Genomic DNA, 18,630 nt, shown 5'->3' on the forward strand with positions numbered 1-18,630 from the left:
TAGAAACCCTCCATGAGAATACAGCAGTCCATAATAAAGAATAGTCTTTGGCACTGCTCCTGTATCTTTAGAAGATAAAGGGGCAAAGATAATACTTCAAGAAAAAAATGATCTCAAAACTGGTTCTAGTAAGAGAAGACAGGAATGATAATGTTAATGAGTGGTACATGATGTATGGTGTTGTAAGGCCAGAAGAGGAGACAGGTGAGCTTATCAGAAGGAGTTAATGAGAAAGAAGAATGATAGGTGGAAAATATCTAAAGGTATATTATGAACAAAGAGAAAGAGAAAAAAGAAGAAAAACAAATAAGCCAAAAGATCAATCTGACATTCTAAGTACATGCTAAACATAAATGCCAAAAAGAAAGAGAATAAAAATGCAAATAAAAAATATCAAGATGAAGATAAGAAATAGTACTTTCTGTGGAGCTGCTTTGTCTTCTTTTTAAATGTGAGAACTGGTTGATCCAGTATGGACTGCCTAGTTTACAGGCCTACTTCAGCAGGAGTGTGCCTCTCAAAGCCTTCAGCTTGTTCCCCAGTAAAAAAAGTAGACTTAATCTTTTGTTTAAAAGCTCCCAGGATGATTTCTGGGGTCCAGGCTCTTAACCCCCCCACCCCAGTCCCCAAACACTCCCTACTTAAGGTGCATCATCCTCCATCTCCCAGGTCCCAACCTGGTCTATTTTCTAGACCAACAAAAAATGAGAATGACACTGTAATAGTACGTACAGACTTTGGGTGTGGCCCAAGTAGTAAAGCACCTGCCTACCAAGAATGGAAATGCTTGGATTGCCGAGTTGTTGGTATGTATAATTATCTTTATGTAAAAATGACAGTCATTATGTAACTTGGAGAAAATAAACCCAAACATGCAAAAAACCAGAACCACTAACTATTCCAGTTAGGAAGACATCAGCTGGGTAAAGTCAGCTGGGTAATTTCAGAAGGCTTACATAGTTGGGGGCATAAATATATGCAAAAGATCCAGAAAGAGTGTCTTGACAGGCAGTGATTTCCACCATGGCTGTTCCCACCAATAGTGGATGAGGGTTTGTTTTTCCCTGAAACCTCACCAGACTTAGTGGTTGTTTTCTTGATGATTTCTATCCTGCCTGCATCAAGAAGGAATTTTGAGCTGTTTTAAATTTCATTTCTTTTTAGGGCTAAGGATAGTGAATATTTCTTTATGCATTTCTTAGAAATTTATACTACTTTGGAGAACTGTCTGTTCAATTCACTTGCCCATTTATTATATTATTTGTTCTTTTCCTGTTTAACTTTTTATCCATTTATAATGTGTAAATTCTGCCTATGAATAGCTTGCAAATATTTTCTCCAGTTCTGTGCATTGTTTCTTTATTCTGGTGACTGTTTCCTCTCATGTGCACAAGGTTTTTAATTTGATGCAATCCCATCTGTCAATTCTTGCTTTTATTTTCATAGCAATTGGAGACCATTCAGAAACTAATTTTTATTTCTGTATCTTCAACTGTTTTCCCTATCTTTTCCTGTTTCAGACTTTCAGATCATACATTAAGCTCTTTGATCCATTTGGAATTGATTTTTGTAGAGGGTCAGAGGCATGTAGTTTCATGTAGTCTTCTACTTGTGGATATCCAGTGTTTCCAGCACCATTTGTCACAAAGCTGTGTTTTCTTCAATGTAAGTTTCTGGGTCCTCTGTCAAACTTCAGAGGGCTGAGGCTGTGTGATTTTGTTTCTGGGCCATCTGTTTATTCCATTAGTCTTCATGTCTGTATTTGAGCTGGTATCAAGCTGTTTTTGTTACCAATGCTCTACAGTATAATTTGAAGTCTGGTACTGTGATACTTCCAGCACTGCTCTTTTGCTAAGGATTGTTTTGTTTACTTGGTATTTTTTAAGTTTCCACATGAATATTTGGATTTATTTTTCTATTTCTCTGAAGAATGACTTTGGGGTATGGGTGGGGTTGCCTTGAACCTGTAGTTTGCGTCCAAAAGGTATAGCTGTTTTCATGATATTAATTCTGCCAATCCATGCACACAGGAAGTCTACCTTCTATCTTTTGGTGTCTTCTTCAATTTCTTTCTTTGGTGTTTTATAGTTTTTATTGTAGAGGTCTTTCTTCTTTGGTTAAGTTTATACCTATGTATGTTTTGAGAAAATTGTGAATGGAATTGTTTTCTGATTTCTTTCTCAGCCTGTTTATTGTTGGTATACAAAAGCTACCGAATACTGTGTTTTGATTTTGCGCCATTCTGCATTGCTGAAATTGTTAATCGGATCTAGGAGTATAGGAACATATCATAGGAAATATGGATCATTTGACTTCTTCCTTTTCACTTTGAACTCCTTGTGTTTCTCTTGTCTAATTGCTTGGCTACCAATTCCAGTACTATGCTGAATAGGAGTGGAGACAAGGGACATCCTTTTTTCCTCACTTTTGAGGAAATGATTTTCAACTTCCCCATTTTATTATGATGTTTGGCTATAGGTTTGTGATATATAACCTTTGTTATGCTGAGTTATGCACCTTCTGGTTCTGACTTATTCAGAGATTTTTTTTAATCATTAGAAGGTGTTGAATTTTGTCAAAGGGTTTTTTTCTGCATCTGTTGAAATGAACATGTGGTTTTTGTCTTGTTTATGTTTATATGCTGTATTACATTTAATGATTTTTATGTATTAAGTGTCTTTGGAATGAAACCAACTTGATCATGGGATGAAATCTTGTTTTTTAATTTTTATTTTTTTATTGTTATATTATTCATATGTGCATACAAGGCCTGGGTCATTTCTCCCCTCTGCCCCCACCCACTCCCTTACCACCCACACTGCCCCCTCCCACTCCCCCACATCTCCTCAATACCCAGCAGAAACTATTTTGCCCTTATCTCTAATTTTGTTGAAGAGAGAGTATAAGCAATAATAGGAAGGAACAAGTGTTTTTGCTAGTTGAGATAAGGATAGCTATACAGGGAGTTGATTCACATTAATTTCCTGTGCATGTGTGTTACCTTCTAGGTTAATTCTTTTTGATCTAACCTTTTCTCTAGTTCCTGGTCCCCTTCTATTGGCCTCTGTTGCTTTTAAGGTATCTGCTTTAGTTTCTCTGCGTTAAGGACAACAAATGCTGGCTAATTTTTTAGGTGTCTTACCTATCCTCACCCCTCCCTTGTGTGCTCTCCCTTTTATCATGTGTTCAAAGTCTAATCCCTTTGTTGTGTTTGCCCTTGATCTAATGTCCACATATGAGGGAGAACATACGATTTTTGGTCTTTTGGGCCAGGCTAACCTCACTCAGAATGATGTTCTCCAATTCCATGCATTTACCAGCGAATGATAACATTTTGTTCTTCTTCATGGCTGCATAAAATTCCATTGTGTATAGATACCACATTTTCTTAATCCATTCGTCAGTGATGGGGCATCTTGACTGTTTCCATAACTTGGCTATTGTGAATAGTGCCACAATAAACATGGGTGTGCAGGTGCCTCTGGAGTCACCTGTGTCACAGTCTTTTGGGTATATCCCCAAGAGTGGTATTGCTGGATCAAATGGTAGATCAATGTTTAGCTTTTTAAGTAGCCTCCAAATGTTTTTCCAGAGTGGTTGTACTAGTTTACATTCCCACCAACAGTGTAAGAGGTTCCTTTTTCCCCGCATCCTCGCCAACACCTGTTGTTGGTGGCGTTGCTGATGATGGCTATTCTAACAGGGGTGAGGTGGAATCTTAGTGTGGTTTTAATTTGCATTTCCTTTATTGCTAGGGATGGTGAGCATTTTTTCATGTGTTTTTTTGGCCATTTGAATTTCTTCTTTTGAGAAAGTTCTGTTTAGTTCACTTGCTCATTTCTTTATTGGTTCATAAGTTTTGGGAGAATTTAGTTTTTTAAGTTCCCTATATAATCTGGTTATCAGTCCTTTGTCTGATGTGTAGCTGGCAAATATTTTCCCCCACTCTGTGGGTGGTCTCTTCAGTTCAGAGACCATTTCTTTTGATGAAAAGAAGCTTTTTAGTTTTATGAGGTCCCATTTGTCTATGCTATCTTTTAGTTGCTGTGCTGCTAGGGTTTCCTTGAGAAAGTTCTTACCTATACCTATTAATTCCAGAGTATTTCCACTCTTTCCTGTACCAACTTTAGAGTTTGTGGTCTGATATTAAGATCCTTGATCTATTTTGAGTTAATACTGGTATAGGGTGATAAACATGGATGTAGTTTCAGTTTTTTGCAGACTGCTAACCAGTTTTCCCAGCAGTTTTTGTTGAAGAGGCTGTCCTTGTCAAAGACAAGTTGGTTATAGTTGTGTGGCTTCATACCTGGGTCCTCTATTCTGTTCCACTGCTCTTCATGTCTGTTTTTGTGCCAGTACCATGCTGTTTTTATTGTTATTGCTTTGTAATATAGTTTGAAGTCAGGTATATGGGATACCTCCTGCATTGTTCTTTTGACTGAGTATTGCCTTGGCTATTCATGGCCTCTTGTGTTTCCATATAAATTTCACGGTAGATTTTTCAATCTCTTTAATGAATGTCATTGGAATTTTGATGGGAATTGCATTAAACATGTAGATTACTTTTGGGAGTATAGACTTTTTTACTATGTTGATTCTACCAATCCATGAGCATGGGAGATCTCTCCACTTTCTATAGTCTTTCCCAATCTCTTTCTTCAGGAAGTTTATAGTTTTCCTCATAGAGGTCATTCACAGCTTTTGTTAGGTTTACACCTAGGTATTTGATTTTTTTGAGGCTATTGTAAGTGGAATTGTTTTCATACATTCTTTTTCAGTTTGCTCATTGTTAGTGTATAGAAATGCTAGCGATTTTTCTATGTTGATTTTATATCCTGCTACCTTGCTATAGCTATTGATGGTGTCTAGTAGCTTCTGAGTAGAGTTTTTTGGGTCTTTAAGGTATAGGATCTTGTCGTCTGCAAGTAGGGATATTTTGACAGTTTCTTTACCTATTTGTATTCCTTTTATTCCTTCTTCTTGCCTAATTGCTCTGGCTAGGAATTCCAGTTCTATGTTGAATAAGAGTGGAGATAGTGGGCATCCTTGTCTGGTTCGTGATTTTAGAGGGAATGGTTTCAGTTTTTCTCTGTTAAGTATAATGCTGGCTGTAGGTTTGTCACATATAGCTTTTAGAATGTTGAGATACTTTTCTTCTATTCCTAATCATGAAATGGTGTTGGGTCTTATCAAAGGCTTTTTCTCCATCTATTGAGATGATCAAGTGCTTTTTGTCTTTGCTTCTGTTAATGTGGTTTGTTACGTTTATTGATTTTCATATGTTGAACCACCCCTGCATTCCTGGGATGAAGCCTACTTGGTCGTGGTGAATGATCTTTTTGATGTGTTGTTGAATTCGATTTGCCATTATTTTATTGAGGATTTTTGCATCAATGTTCATTAAGGAGATTGGCCTATAGTTCTCCTTTTTGGAGGTTTCTTTGCCTGATTTTGAGATAAGTGTAATCCTGGCTTCATAAAATGTATTAGGCAGTTTCCTTCCCTTTCTATTTTGTGGAACAGTTTAAGGAGGGTTGGTATCAGTTCTTCTTTTAAGGTCTGATAGAATTCAGCAGAGAATCCATCAGGTCCTGGACTTTTCTTTCTGGGGAGACTCTTGATTGCTGCTTCAATTTCATTTTGTGTTATAGATCTATTCAGGTGATTAATTTACCCTTGTTTCAGTTTTGGATGATCATATTATCTAGAAATCTGTCCATTTCTTTAAGATTTTCAAATTTATTTGAATATAGGTTCTCGAAGTAGTCTCTGATGATTTCCTGGACTTCCATGGTGTTTGTTGTTATCTCCCCTTTTTCATTCCTGATTCTACTAATTTGGATTTTTCCTCTCCTCATTTTAGTCAGTTTTGCCAGGGGTCTATCGATGTTTATTTTTTCAAAGAACCAACTTCTTGTTTCATTAATTCTTTGTATGGTTCTTTTGGTTTCTATTTTGTTGATTTCAGCTCTTATTTTTATTATTTCTCTCCTTCTATTTGTTTTGGGATTTGCTTGTTCTTGTTTTTCTAGGAATTTGAGATGTATCATTAGGTCATTGATTTGGGATCTTTCAGTCTTTTTAATATATGCACTGATGGCTATAAACTTTCCTCTCAGGACCCACCTCAGCTGTGTCCCATAGGTTCCGGTAGGTTGTGTTTTCATTTTCATTGACTTCCAGAAACTTTTTAATTTCCTCTTTTATTTCATCAATGATCCATTGTTCATTAAGTAATGAGTGATTTAATTTCTAGCTGTTTGAGTGTTTTTTGTCTTTATTTTTGTTGTTAAGTTCTAGTTGTACTGCATTGTGATCAGATGTATGCATGGTATAATTTCTATTTTCTTATATTTGCTGAGACTTCCTTTGTGCCCTAGGATATGATCTATTTTGGAGAAGGTTCCATGGGCTGCTGAGAAGAATGTATATTGTGTAGAAGTTGGATGAAATGTTCTGTAGACATCAGGTAGTTCCCTTTGATCTATTGTATATTTTATATCTTGGATTTCTTTATTGATTTTTTGTTTGGATGACCTATCTATTAATGAAAATGTGGTGTTAAAGTCTCCCACAACCACTGTGTTGGCGTTAATATATGCTTTTAGGTTTTTCAGGGTATGTTTGATGAAATTGGGTGCATTGACATTGGGTGCATATAGGTTGATAATTGTTATTTCCTTTTGGTCTATTTCCCTTTTATTAGTATGGAATGTCCTTCTTTATCTCGTTTGATCAATGTAGGTTTGAAGTCTACTTTGTCAGAGATAAGTATTGCTACTCCTGCCTGTTTTCGGGGCCACTGGCTTGGTAAATCTTCTTCCAGCCTTTCATCCTAAGCCTATGCTTATTTCTGTTGATGAGATGGGTCTCCTGTAAGCAACAAATTGTTGGATCTTCCTTTTTAATCCATTTCATCAAGCGATGCCTTTTGATGGGTGAATTAAGTCCGTTAACATTAAGCGTTAGTACTGATAGGTATGTGGTGATTCCTGCCATTTAGTTGTCTTAGTTGTTTGAAGGTTTGATTGTGTGTACCTAAGTCAAGGTTACTCTCTACTGTCTTGCTTTTTCTTTTCCTGTAGTTTGGTGCTGCCTGTCTTTTCATGGTTAAGTTGGGCTTCACTTTCTGTGTGCAGAATCCCTTGAAGAATCCTTTGTAGTGGTGGCTTTGTGGTCACATATTGTTTTAGTGTCTGCTTATCATGGAAGACTTTTATTGCTCCATCTATTTTGAATGATAGTTTTACTGGGTAGAGTATCCTGTGGTTGAAGTTATTTTCATTCAGTTTCTGGAAGATCTCACCCCACGCTCTTCTTGCTTTTAATGTTCCTGTTGAGAAGTCTGCTGTGATTTTGATGGGTTTACCTTTGTATGTTATTTGTTTTTTCTCTCTTACAGCCTTCAATATTCTTTCCTTAGTTTCTGAACTTGTTGTTTTAATGATGATATGCTGTGGGGTAGTTCTATTTTGATCTGGTCTGTTTGGTGTCCTGGAGGCCTCTTGCATCTGTATGGGAATATCTTTCTCTAGATTTGGGAAATTTTCTGTTATTATTTTGTTGAATATATTACACATTCCCTTCGCTTGCCCATGATTCTCAAGTTTGTTCTTTTGATGGAGTCAGTGAGTTCTTGCATTTTCTTTTCACAGGTCTTGAGTTGTGTAATTAATAGTTCTTTGGTTTTTTCCTTTAATTACCATTTCATCTTCGAGTTCTGAGATTCTGTCTTCTGTTTGTTCTATTCTGCTAGTTGACCTTCTGTTTTGTTTTGCAATTTGGTTTCATTCTTTTTTCTGAGGTTTTCCATATCCTGGGTGGTATTCTCTTTAATGTTGCCTATTTTTGTCCTGAGTTCATTTATCTGTTTATTCATCGTGTTCTCTGTTTCACTTTGGTGTTTATACAGTGCTTCTATGGTTTCTTTTATTTCTTCTTGTGCTTTTTGAAATTCTGTATTTTTGTTGTCTTGGAATTTCTTGAGTGTCTCCTGTACATTTTGGTTGACCCTATCCAGTATCATCTCTATACAATTCTCATTGAGTACCTGTAGTATGTCTTCTTTTAAATTATTCTTGTGGGCTTCATTGCGTTTTTTGGCATAGTTTATCTTCATTTTGTTGGAGTCTGGATCTGAGTATCTGTTTTCTTCATTCCCCTCTGATTCCTGTACTAATTTTTTGCTGTGGGGAAACTGGTTTCCCTGTTTTTTCTGTCTTGCCATCATTGTCCTTGGTGTTGTTACTGTCCCTGTACTGTGTGCAATTAAGTATTTTCTAGCTTGTAATAATAACAATGGTGATATTTAGAATGGAAGGGCGAGAGGAGATGGAAAGGAAGAAGTTAAAGAAAAGGGAAAAACAATAAACAGACAAGTAGGAAAAAACGAAACAAGGAATCAAACAAAAAAGTATCAAAGGTATAAATGGAGTGTTAGTGTACTAATCGACAGTAAGCTAAACAGGCATTAGAGAAACAGAGAGAGGATTGAAAATAAAAAATAAGAAGAATAAAAATAAGAATAAAAATAAAAAATAAGTAAATGAAGGAAATATATATATATAAATTTAAAAAAAAATGAAAAATAGAAATTAAAAAAAAACAAACCTCCAAGTTCAAATGCAATGAAGTTTCAGTCTTAATAATTTTGGTGTCTGTCTCAGTCTCCAATCCTGGAGATGGTGCCTCAGATGTTGTTCTGTAGTTCTCTCATCAAAGGGGACACATAAAGTAGAACAAAAGTGCACACAAGAAAAAAACCCCACAAAGTATCCCAAGTTCAAATGCAATATAGTTTCAGTAAGTTTTTCAGCATGCAGGTATAGTTTGGTTGTTTCCTCATCAAGGGTAGGCAGAGAGAGAAAAAAAAAGAGTCTGAAGACAGTTCTGAGAATGGTATCTGCAGCTGTGGCTTGCCTGCCCGCTGCTCTCAGCCTGCTGTTGCTGGAGACGTTTTTTATGCAGATCTCAGGAGTGAGCTTAGCACTCACCTGGCCCTGCAGGCTTTGTTTGCTCAGATTTCTCCTGTGTGTGAGCCTCTGCTACAAGTTTTCTCCTTTCCAAGCACACTGGGAAAGGTGACAGTGCACCCGTGTTCTAGGCCTGCATATTTATTTACAGTTCATGTGGGAGGTGGGTCATCACCCCTCTCCTGTGAAGTTTTCCTCTCACTGCCACTTTCACAAGCTTTCCTGCTCCTGATTACTGGGTGGTGCTGCTGCTCCTGCCAGCCACCATGTTTGTTTACAGCTCATGTGGGAAGTGGGTCTTCCCCCCTATCCTGTGGAGTTTTCCTCCCTCCACCACTCTCACAAGCTTTCCCAGTCCTGGTTGCTAGGCACGTGCCCCCGCTCCTGCCAGAGCCTCTTCAGCCCACCTGGCTTGTTATTTACAGTTCCAGGAAGAATTCCCTTCCCCCAATCTTCAGCGCTCAGTGCACCTCACCCTCTTTCCCTTGTCTTTATTGTTCTTATTGCTTATTACTCAGTTTCTCTTTTTTCCCTGGGTGGAGGTTGGTCTGTCCAGCGGGCTATGCTGCTCTAGCCCAGGGTTGTCTGTGGGAGTACCACGGTACTACTAAGCTCACCTTGTCTGCGTCCTCCCAAGCCATCTGGGCATGGGCAACTGGTGGCCCGGGGGCCCTCCTGGTTTCTCCGTTTAACATGAAGTGGAGATGTATTTTCAAATTTAGTTTGCAATTATTTTATTGAGGATTTTCATATCTATGTACATCAGAGAAAGCATTCTGTAATTTTCCATTTTGTTGGGTCTTCATCAAGTTTTGGCATCATAGTACTGGTTTCAAAGACTAAGTTGAGGAGAAAAAAGATGGTGAATTGCTAAAATAAATGCCAAAAAGAAAGAGAATAAAAATGCAAATAAAAAATATCAAGATGAAGATAAGAAATAGTACTTTCTGTGGAGCTGCTTTGTCTTCTGTTTAAATGTGAGAACTGGTTGATCCAGTATGGACTGCCTAGTTTACAGGCCTACTTCAGCAGGAGTGTGCCTCTCAAAGCCTTCAGCTGGTTCCCCAATAAAAAAAGTAGACTTAATCTTTTGTTTAAAAGCCCCCAGGATGATTTCTGGGGTCCAGGCTCTTAACCCCCCCCCCACCCCAGTCCCCAAACACTCCCTACTTAAGGTGCATCATCCTCCATCTCCCAGGTCCTAACGTGGTCTATTTTCTAGACCAGAACTCTCAGGTTTCTTGGTCAGAGATACTGTGCTCTGTTCTGGGATTGCTGACTCTCTGCCCAGTTCCAGGAAGTTTGCAGTGGTCCTCAGGACTCTGTCTCTTGCCTTTTGGCCGTTTCTCTGATGGAACTGATTTAGTCTTGTGAGTCTCATGCCACAGGGTCCACCTGAGTGGGTCAGATTTCTCTACTTGCCTGCAGATTCCTCCACCTATCTCTCTCCCTATTGCCTTTGCTTTCTTTGGCCAATCCACACCATGTCCATGCATCCACACCTACCAGCAGCTGCTGTTGAGCTTGTGGGATTCTGTAGTGATCAAATCTATGGTGCCATTAGGGCTGACTTCCTTAGCAGTGCTACAGGGAGTTTGGCATGAGAGTACCTTTTCAGTAAGGTGTGTCCATGAGGAAAGATACCAGGTGAATGTCAATAAGCCACCATCTTCATCATTGTTGATTTTTTTCTCTGAATGATGTAACTGTTGGTGAGTGTTGGACATTGAAGTCATCCATTATTATTGTGTTGGAGTCTATCTGTGATTTTGTGTCCAGTAAGTTTTGTTTATAAAAATGGGTGTGTTAACATATAGAGCATATATGCTTATGAACATTACATTTTCTTGATTCATTGTTCCTTTTGTCACAATGAAGTGATATTACTTGTCTCCTCTGATTAGTTTTAAAGTCTAGTTGTTACATGAATACAGCGACTGCTGCTTGCTTGTGGACTCCCAGTCGTGGAGTACATTTTTCTAAGCTTTCATTTTAAGCCTGTGTTTGTATTTGCCAGTAAGCTCCATCTTATGTAGGCAAGAAATAGCTGGGTTTTGTTTTTATTGAATTTGACGGTCTGCGTCTTTTGTTGAATAATGGAGATCGTTGACATTCAGAGTTATTATTGAAAGGTTTGTAATAATTCCTGTCATTGTGTTGTTTTTATGGTGTTTCATTCTACCCAAATCCTCACTTGCTCCTGTACTCATTCAGTGAGATTTGTTCATTCTTATATTTTCATGTTTGACTTTATGTTAGGGTTAAGTGAACAGGCTCCTTTAACTATTATTCCCAGCGCTGACTCAATGTTCGTGAGTTACTTTTTTTGTAGAAGCATTTTATTTTTCCTAACTAAGAATTATTATCTTGCTGGATATAGCAATCTAGGTTGCAGTTATTTTCTTTCGTGGTTTTGAATACATCATTCTGTACTGTGCTGGATTTCACAGTTTCTGTTAATAGATCTGCAGTTATACTCACAGGTTTTACTTTGTAGGGCACTTGGTGCTTCACTCTCACAGCTTTATTGTTTTTCCCTTCTTGGTATGCTTAATAGTTTAACTATATTAGGACACTGGGAGAATTGTTTTATTTTTTGGTTTGGTATCCTAAACACCTGTACTACTTGGATGACTATCTCTTTCTCAAGAATTAAAAAATTTCTGCTGCATTTTATGAAATGTGTTTTTATGCCTTTACCTTCACCTCTTCTTCTATGCCCATGATTTATATGTTTGGCTTCTTAATGGTATCCCAGAAGTCTTGCATATTCCATTCATTCTTTCTTCATATTTTTCTTTATCATTATCTGACTAATTTAACTCACCTACTTATCTTGTTCAGGATTTTTATAATTTTTTGAATTCTCTGTTCATGTACTTCATTGTATTCTTTATTTTATTCAGCTATTTATTTATAGTCTCTTTCAATCCATTCTGGTGTTTATCCATGTCCTCTCTAATTTATTGATCATTCTTACTACCATTCTTTTGAATTCATATTTGATGTTTCATTCTCTTCACTATCATTCAAGTCCTTAAATATGGAATTGTTGACTTTTGCAGAATTCATATTGTTTGTCTTCCTTACCAATTTCTTGCATTACTGTGTTGGGATTTGCATATTTGAGATCAAGTCATTGGTTGGAGGTCTTAATTACCTGCAGTATTTTAGTAAAAACTGTCTTGATTTTCTGGTAGGACTGGTTGGTATCATGATCATTATGCAGTTTCTCCTAGCAGTCTGGTGTTATTGGACCGCAATAACAAAATCAGCATTTAAAATATAAATCTTTCCAAGAAAGATATATATTAAAGATACTAAGCTTTTTATAAGGTATGCTAGGATTTTAAAAATATTGATGTTAGAGGAATTAATTATTAAATAGTAAAATAAATGTGGGTTGAGGGAATGTAAAAGGAAAAAGGAAGATTTGGAGTAAGAGGTGAAGCATTTGGGATGAGTGACATGAACTAATAATATGCAAGGATACCGTTACAATTATCTCAGAGAAAGACAACAGAAGCAAGGACTGTAACAGGATGGAAAAAATTAAAATAAAAAGAAAGCACAATAAGTCAAAAAGGTTAAAATTAAAAATAAAATGGCTAGTTCTTTCTTGTAGAGAGTATTGTAGACTAGTTGTTTTATGTCAGTGCAGCAGGTGTTCTGTAATCTCTGGCCCTCAGTTTTTGGTCTGAAGTTCTTCTGAAGTGTTCACTCCTGATTGTCCTCCACGCCTGTGGTGTCTGTGATTCTTCTCTGTGTTGACCTGGGTACAGTAATCAGTGTTCTGCTATGTCTGGGTCTGGGTCGGGGGCAGTTGCTAGAGGAGGCATGACCTGAGCATTGGGCTGCTATGACCCAATTCAGTCCTTCTACTGCATTGTGCCTGCCTCTAGGCACAGTATTAGCAACTGAAGGGGGAGAGGGGAGGGGTGACCTGCATGAACAGCTGGTTGGTCAGGTGTGGTTCACTAAGTATGCCCAATCCTATGGTCCTCCTTGGGCCTACTTCATGTTCTGTGTTGGTGACAAGGTGCACTGGGTAGCACCTGTTCACCGGTAGTGAACTTTGTCATCTTTGCAGGCATCTGTTGCTCTCACTCTCCCATGTGCTCTGCCCTGTGTGGTGGATTCAGGATCTGTAGAGCTAGCCAGCTCTCACTCCATGGGGGCTGCCCCATGCTAGCACTTTACCCTGGGTTGGGGCTCAGACTCTGGTTATTCCCTGTCCTCTGCAGTGAGGTTTGATGTCTTCCCTTTAGCTTACTAGTTCACACTTGGCAAATTGCCAATCAGTGCACAATTACTTCTCACTACACAAATACACAGTGGGTCCAGGGATTGAATATGTTAGATCCCACACTGTGGAATTTTCCCACTTTCATAGCTAGAACTGGGTACGGTTGGAGACTCAGGCTCTGGGGTGGCTCTGGCTTCCACTTGAGTGATGTTTACCTTTTGTTGTGTAGATCAAAAGTATGAAGATTCTTGATTGCCCTGGTTTCTGTCTATATGTCTGTTTTTTACTATCAAGTTCTGCCTTTCTAAATTGCCCACATTTTCTTGTGTTCGTGAACCTACGGTTTTATTTCAAGTATGCAGAAACACTGAAACATGGTAGGTACTTCTAATCCACTGTTTGTTCTCTTACATAATTTCTTTCTGCTACTTGCTGATTCTATTTTTTGAATTTTGAAACAACTTTTATGAAATTTTAAATTTAGACGAAAGCATTTCTTTTCCCTATTAAAAAAAACCCCAAGTCTTTGTAGTCTAATGTTTTAATAAACACACAGGAAAAAAAAACATCTTAAACTCTTTTTCAATTTTGCAACAATTTTCAAGAATACATTTGTTAACAGAGCCTAATACATTATGAAAGAAGTTGAATACAAGTTGTATTTTTGATGGAATGAAACTGAAAAATATCACCTGTCTACATGGCTAAACTTTGATATTTTTTGCAAGCCTCTAAGCAGGCAATTTTACAAAGCAGTGACTTTTTAAATCTTCTCTTGAACTTTTAGAAAGGATTTATTTTTGTATGACAGGATAAAGTATAGGCAGGGTGGAGTGGGTAGAAAAAGAGAGAAATATTTCCTGTTCCCCAAGAGGGAAATGGCAACAAAGACTCCCAGCAATAATATTTAAAATGATTGTTTCCCCTTTATCTCTAGCTTAAGCATTAACTCTAGAAGGCCTATATATTTAATTAGGCCTGGGTGAAGTAAGAACGTTAAATAACTGGTTTTCTTATGAAAGGCAGCAGAAGAAAAGGTGGAAAAAAATAGAAAAGACAGAAGCAATAGCTCCTCTATACTATTTTTATAACTTCAGTCAGTAAACTGTCTTGCAGATTTTCATGTGCACACACACACGCAGAGATATTTTAAATTAGAAATGCCAGGAATGTCAAGTGAAGCATGCCTACGATGAGCTCAAAAATATATGAAAATGTAGTGGCCACAGGTATGCTAGTTAACTAAAATTCTCCCTATGGGGCACCAGGATAGAGTTAGTACTTGTCATTTTTATGCCAATGAAAACAGAGATCTCCAGTTTTTTAAAAAATGTGTCACAAGGACAGTGTTTCCTGTAATGTTTACAGTATTTCCTAAATAATCACATTACAATCTCTACCTGTAAGAAAAGAAACATGAAGAACATGGTAGCTAAGAATCTTGATTTCTCAATTTTAGTTGCAGTTTCTCTTTGGGTGGACAATGCTGGCCCATCCAACTATTTAGGACAGATAGCACTGGAATATCCAAGACATCACTGTTCTAATACTGTACTAAATATCCTAATAAGGGAACATCCCCATATTACACAAGATGAATTCTCTTTAGGAAGCTTGCTAGAAACATATACAAGATTCTCTTCCCTTTTTGTAGATAGGAAACAAAAGCAGTTAGAGAGAGACAGGGTAGATGAGCTTTTATTGACAGTACAAGTTTTGCCTTTGTCCCAACTCATAATGGTTTTCTTGACTACAGTGGAGAGAGTTAGATAAATGTGTAAGCTTTTAGGAGACAACTTTAAAAATGTGATGTGTGTGTGTGTCCTGACATATAAAATTGAATGCAATTACTTTCTTGTTAAAGGGGGATAAAGCCCACTCCCCTGCCTTATATATTTCATAAGAAAGGATGGGGATTAGGCTTCTTAATGTAATCAAGGGATTAGGTGTGTTATTCCAGTAAGGCCGATCCTGAAGAGGAGCAGACTGCCTGTTTCCTTTATGAAAAGAGAATGAGGATGGAGGATATTTTTTAAAAATTCTAAGCATATGTGGTATTGTCTCTTTGGGCTATATCTATGGGTGATGTGAAAGGACCTGGGTTAATGTTCTAATATTCCATCAGAAAGCAAGCTTTAAAAAAAAAAAAAGTAACTATGGCTGCTTTGCTCGCTGGGAAGTGTAGTTCAGCCAGGCTACTGCAATAAGGCATGTAAACTGGCAGCACTTGAATTCCAGGTCCCCCAGCATCCAGCTGGAAGTATAAACTGGATGAGGAAAGTTCTGGAGGCGCCTCCTCTCTAATCTTTTCCAGATTGAAAAGAGGCACTGTTTGAGCAAGTGTCAAGCCATACTTTTGTCAGTTTTCCAATTAATGGTTTACATTTCTGCATAGGCATTTCTGTGTTATAATTTCTTGCTACTTACTGAAGAGAATAGACAGCAGGCTCTGGCCCATAAATAATAGCTCTGAGTTATTATCAGAACAACCTCAGAGCACAAGCACAAGCACCTCATTGCTGCCAAGCCTTCATATTTGGGCCCTTCCCAAAATCTCCTGAGGGAGCCTTCTAAACCAGTGGGCCATGGGCTCATTTGTAAACAACAGAAGCTCAATAATTCATTTCATGGTGACCAAGGACCTCATCATTCCCACCATTTTCACCTCAGCACGCTAGAGCAGGCACAGGGAATACAGAACAGGCAAGAAAAGATGTCCATAGCCTGCTCAAGACACAACCGATCAAGACAAATGACTCTTTAGAATTCTCCACCTTTGGCAAAAAAGTCACCCAAATATCTCTAACCAATAGCTATTAGGATGTACACTATGTCAAGGTCATCCTCAGGCTTTACATATGATCAAATCAACACCTGTTAATAACACAAATCATGAATATTTGACCAAAGCAGAGAGTTCCCAGGAGACAACAGCTTATTCCTCTAGACAGCCTCCCAGAGATTCTGAAATAGAGGCCAAGACAGCCAAACCCTCTAACTGGGAGTGAGCATTTCTGGCATTCATTATGACTCAGGGGGTGTGATGCCCAGAACAGAAGGAAGACTCCAAAAGAAATTTTGGCCTCACTCCACAAAAACAGTAAACTGTCAAAAGGGAATATGCATACAGAAAGTAGATTGTTTTGGGGTGAATATAGGCTCTGCTGAGGAGCTCCTTCCAGTGTTTAAGATTCTGACCAGCAGAAATTATGAACCTGCCATGAAGACATGGGACTTACACATGACAGACTATTGCCATGTCCTGATGAAAGCAGTCAAGCACCTCCTCCCCAGTCACCCTGCAACCCTTGTAAGGGATCAATGGCAGCAGTGGGGGAGGGACCAGATCAGCCTGCCCTCAGGTCTATCCCCAGCCTTTGTCAAAGGGGAGATGCATAGGTTTTTCCCCCCAGGCTGGCTTCAAGGTAGACATATGACGATTGAACAGATTAATTCCATGATCTGTGATGTGGAACTTCTCTCAATAATCTAATTGCAAGTGGGCATGACCTTCTTCAAGTTAAGCTGGACCCTCTGCCCAAGACTGTTACCCTGGCATTTGCTTCTCAGTTGGGGAAGATGTCTCTCCAACAAGATCTTCAAGATGTCCTTGAAGCTGACCTTTCTGGAGTAGATGCCAAGCTTGTGTTCAATCCAAAGCCCTTCCAGTGAGCTGGAATTAATTTTGCCTTAGTGAAAAGAAGCTGCCTGTTACCTACTGATAGCAAGGGCCTGAGGAAGATGACCCATGCCATGAGTATAGTGGCCTTTTATCCAAAGGAGTATCTGCTCCTGGTGGTGGTGCTGTCCTCCATGTGCTTCACCTGGGAAGAGGCCTTCCTTCTGTGCCTGCTATCTCTGAGCCCAGAGGATATCACCATAGTGGTGACTGGGAAGGGCCACCTGTGAGCTGACTTAGTCAGTGTAATCAATTTTGACCTTCTTAGCAAGTGGGAAAAACAGCTAAATGCCTCTTTCAATGCTGTCAGCATTGACAAACCTCACTTCCTCAAAACCAACAAGATCCCTTACTGTTGATCACTTGTGCCCATCCTAGAGTTTGCCAACAGTATGATATTGGCACACCAGCCTTGTTCTGGCCTCTGAGTTTTACACATAGATCATCATTGCAGTCAAGACAACATTCTTACTTCAGTTTCATGACTTTGGATTTTGCTACTGTGACACCAAAAGGCTACCCTGGGATTACTTAGGCTCCTCCAACCTGGGAGAGATGAAGCTCCTGCTGGAGGAAGCCATCATGCTGCTACACCTCAAATATGGTGTCCTTTCCTAGCTGCCCACCAAACAGTGCAAGATGGTGATGGTTGCCCCAAGACGGATCAATACCAGGCCCAGGGCTTTCCTGGATGCAGCAGACAAGGAAATTACCAAGGACAAAATTAAATAGCAGCAGAAAGCAGCCCTCTTTCTTGTCTTCAACAGAGCTGCTGAAGCCAAAATCCCATATGTCATAGAAAATATTCTGGACCTTTGGACAGTGGAAGAGACACACTTCTAGTGTTAGTACACCATCACACTGGATCTGGATGCAATCACCAAGCAACTTGACAGAAAGCATGTTCAGTACATCTGCATTGATGGTTGCAACCTGTAAATAGATAGAGAGGCACTGTGCAGTTCCAGCTGCCCCAGGGACACTCATTGACACTGCTGACCCTCACTGCTACCCCACTTGCTCCCAGCTCACCTGGTGGTGTTCAGTAAACTCTTTTGGAACCCAGGGGTGCTGATCCAGGACAATGACCAAGAGCACAGGATTATACAAACTCTGTGGCAGTAGAAGAAGGGAGTGTAAAAGGAGACGGTGATTGACTTTACATTCACGTATGCAAATAAACTGCAAGTCAATTGTTGAGATTGCTGACAAAGTGAGAAGGGATAAGAAAGGATAATGTAGGAGATGAATTTTATTTTTATTCATTTATTCACATGGGCATATATTTTTAGGGCCGTTTCTCCCCCACGCTCCCTCTCCACCCCCCCACTGCTCTGGCTTCCAGGCAGAACTTGTTCTGCCCTTCTCTCCAATTTTGTTGACAAGTAGACATAAGAAATAATAAGAAAGACATAGCGTTCCTGCTAGTTGAGATAAGGGTAACTATCCAGAGAGATTGCTTCCATGCACAAGTGTGTTACAACCCAAATTGATTCAGCTCTACAGACCTCTTCACTACTTCTCAGTCACCTTCTCTTTTTGACCTCTGTTGTTTTAAGGTTACTGCATTAGCTGCTCTACTGTGGGAACATCAAACACTTCCATGTTTTGGGTTTCCTATCTTTCCCTATTCCTCCTGTATGTGCTCTCCCCTTAGCCTGTCACCCACGTCCAACAACACTGCTGCATTTGCCCTAGATCTAAAGTCCACATATGAGGGAGAGCATACAATT

The 18,630-nt window shown here is 38.9% G+C and overlaps 1 pseudogene; it reads left to right on the forward strand.

The window, feature by feature from the left end:
* The first annotated feature begins 16,446 nt into the window (after positions 1 to 16,446).
* LOC141419524 (SWI/SNF-related matrix-associated actin-dependent regulator of chromatin subfamily A-like protein 1) lies at positions 16,447 to 18,022 on the forward strand (annotated as a pseudogene).
* The last annotated feature ends 608 nt before the right edge of the window (positions 18,023 to 18,630 follow it).

The sequence above is a fragment of the Castor canadensis genome, chromosome X (assembly GCF_047511655.1).
Source record: "Castor canadensis chromosome X, mCasCan1.hap1v2, whole genome shotgun sequence".
Lineage (NCBI taxonomy): Eukaryota > Metazoa > Chordata > Mammalia > Rodentia > Castoridae > Castor > Castor canadensis.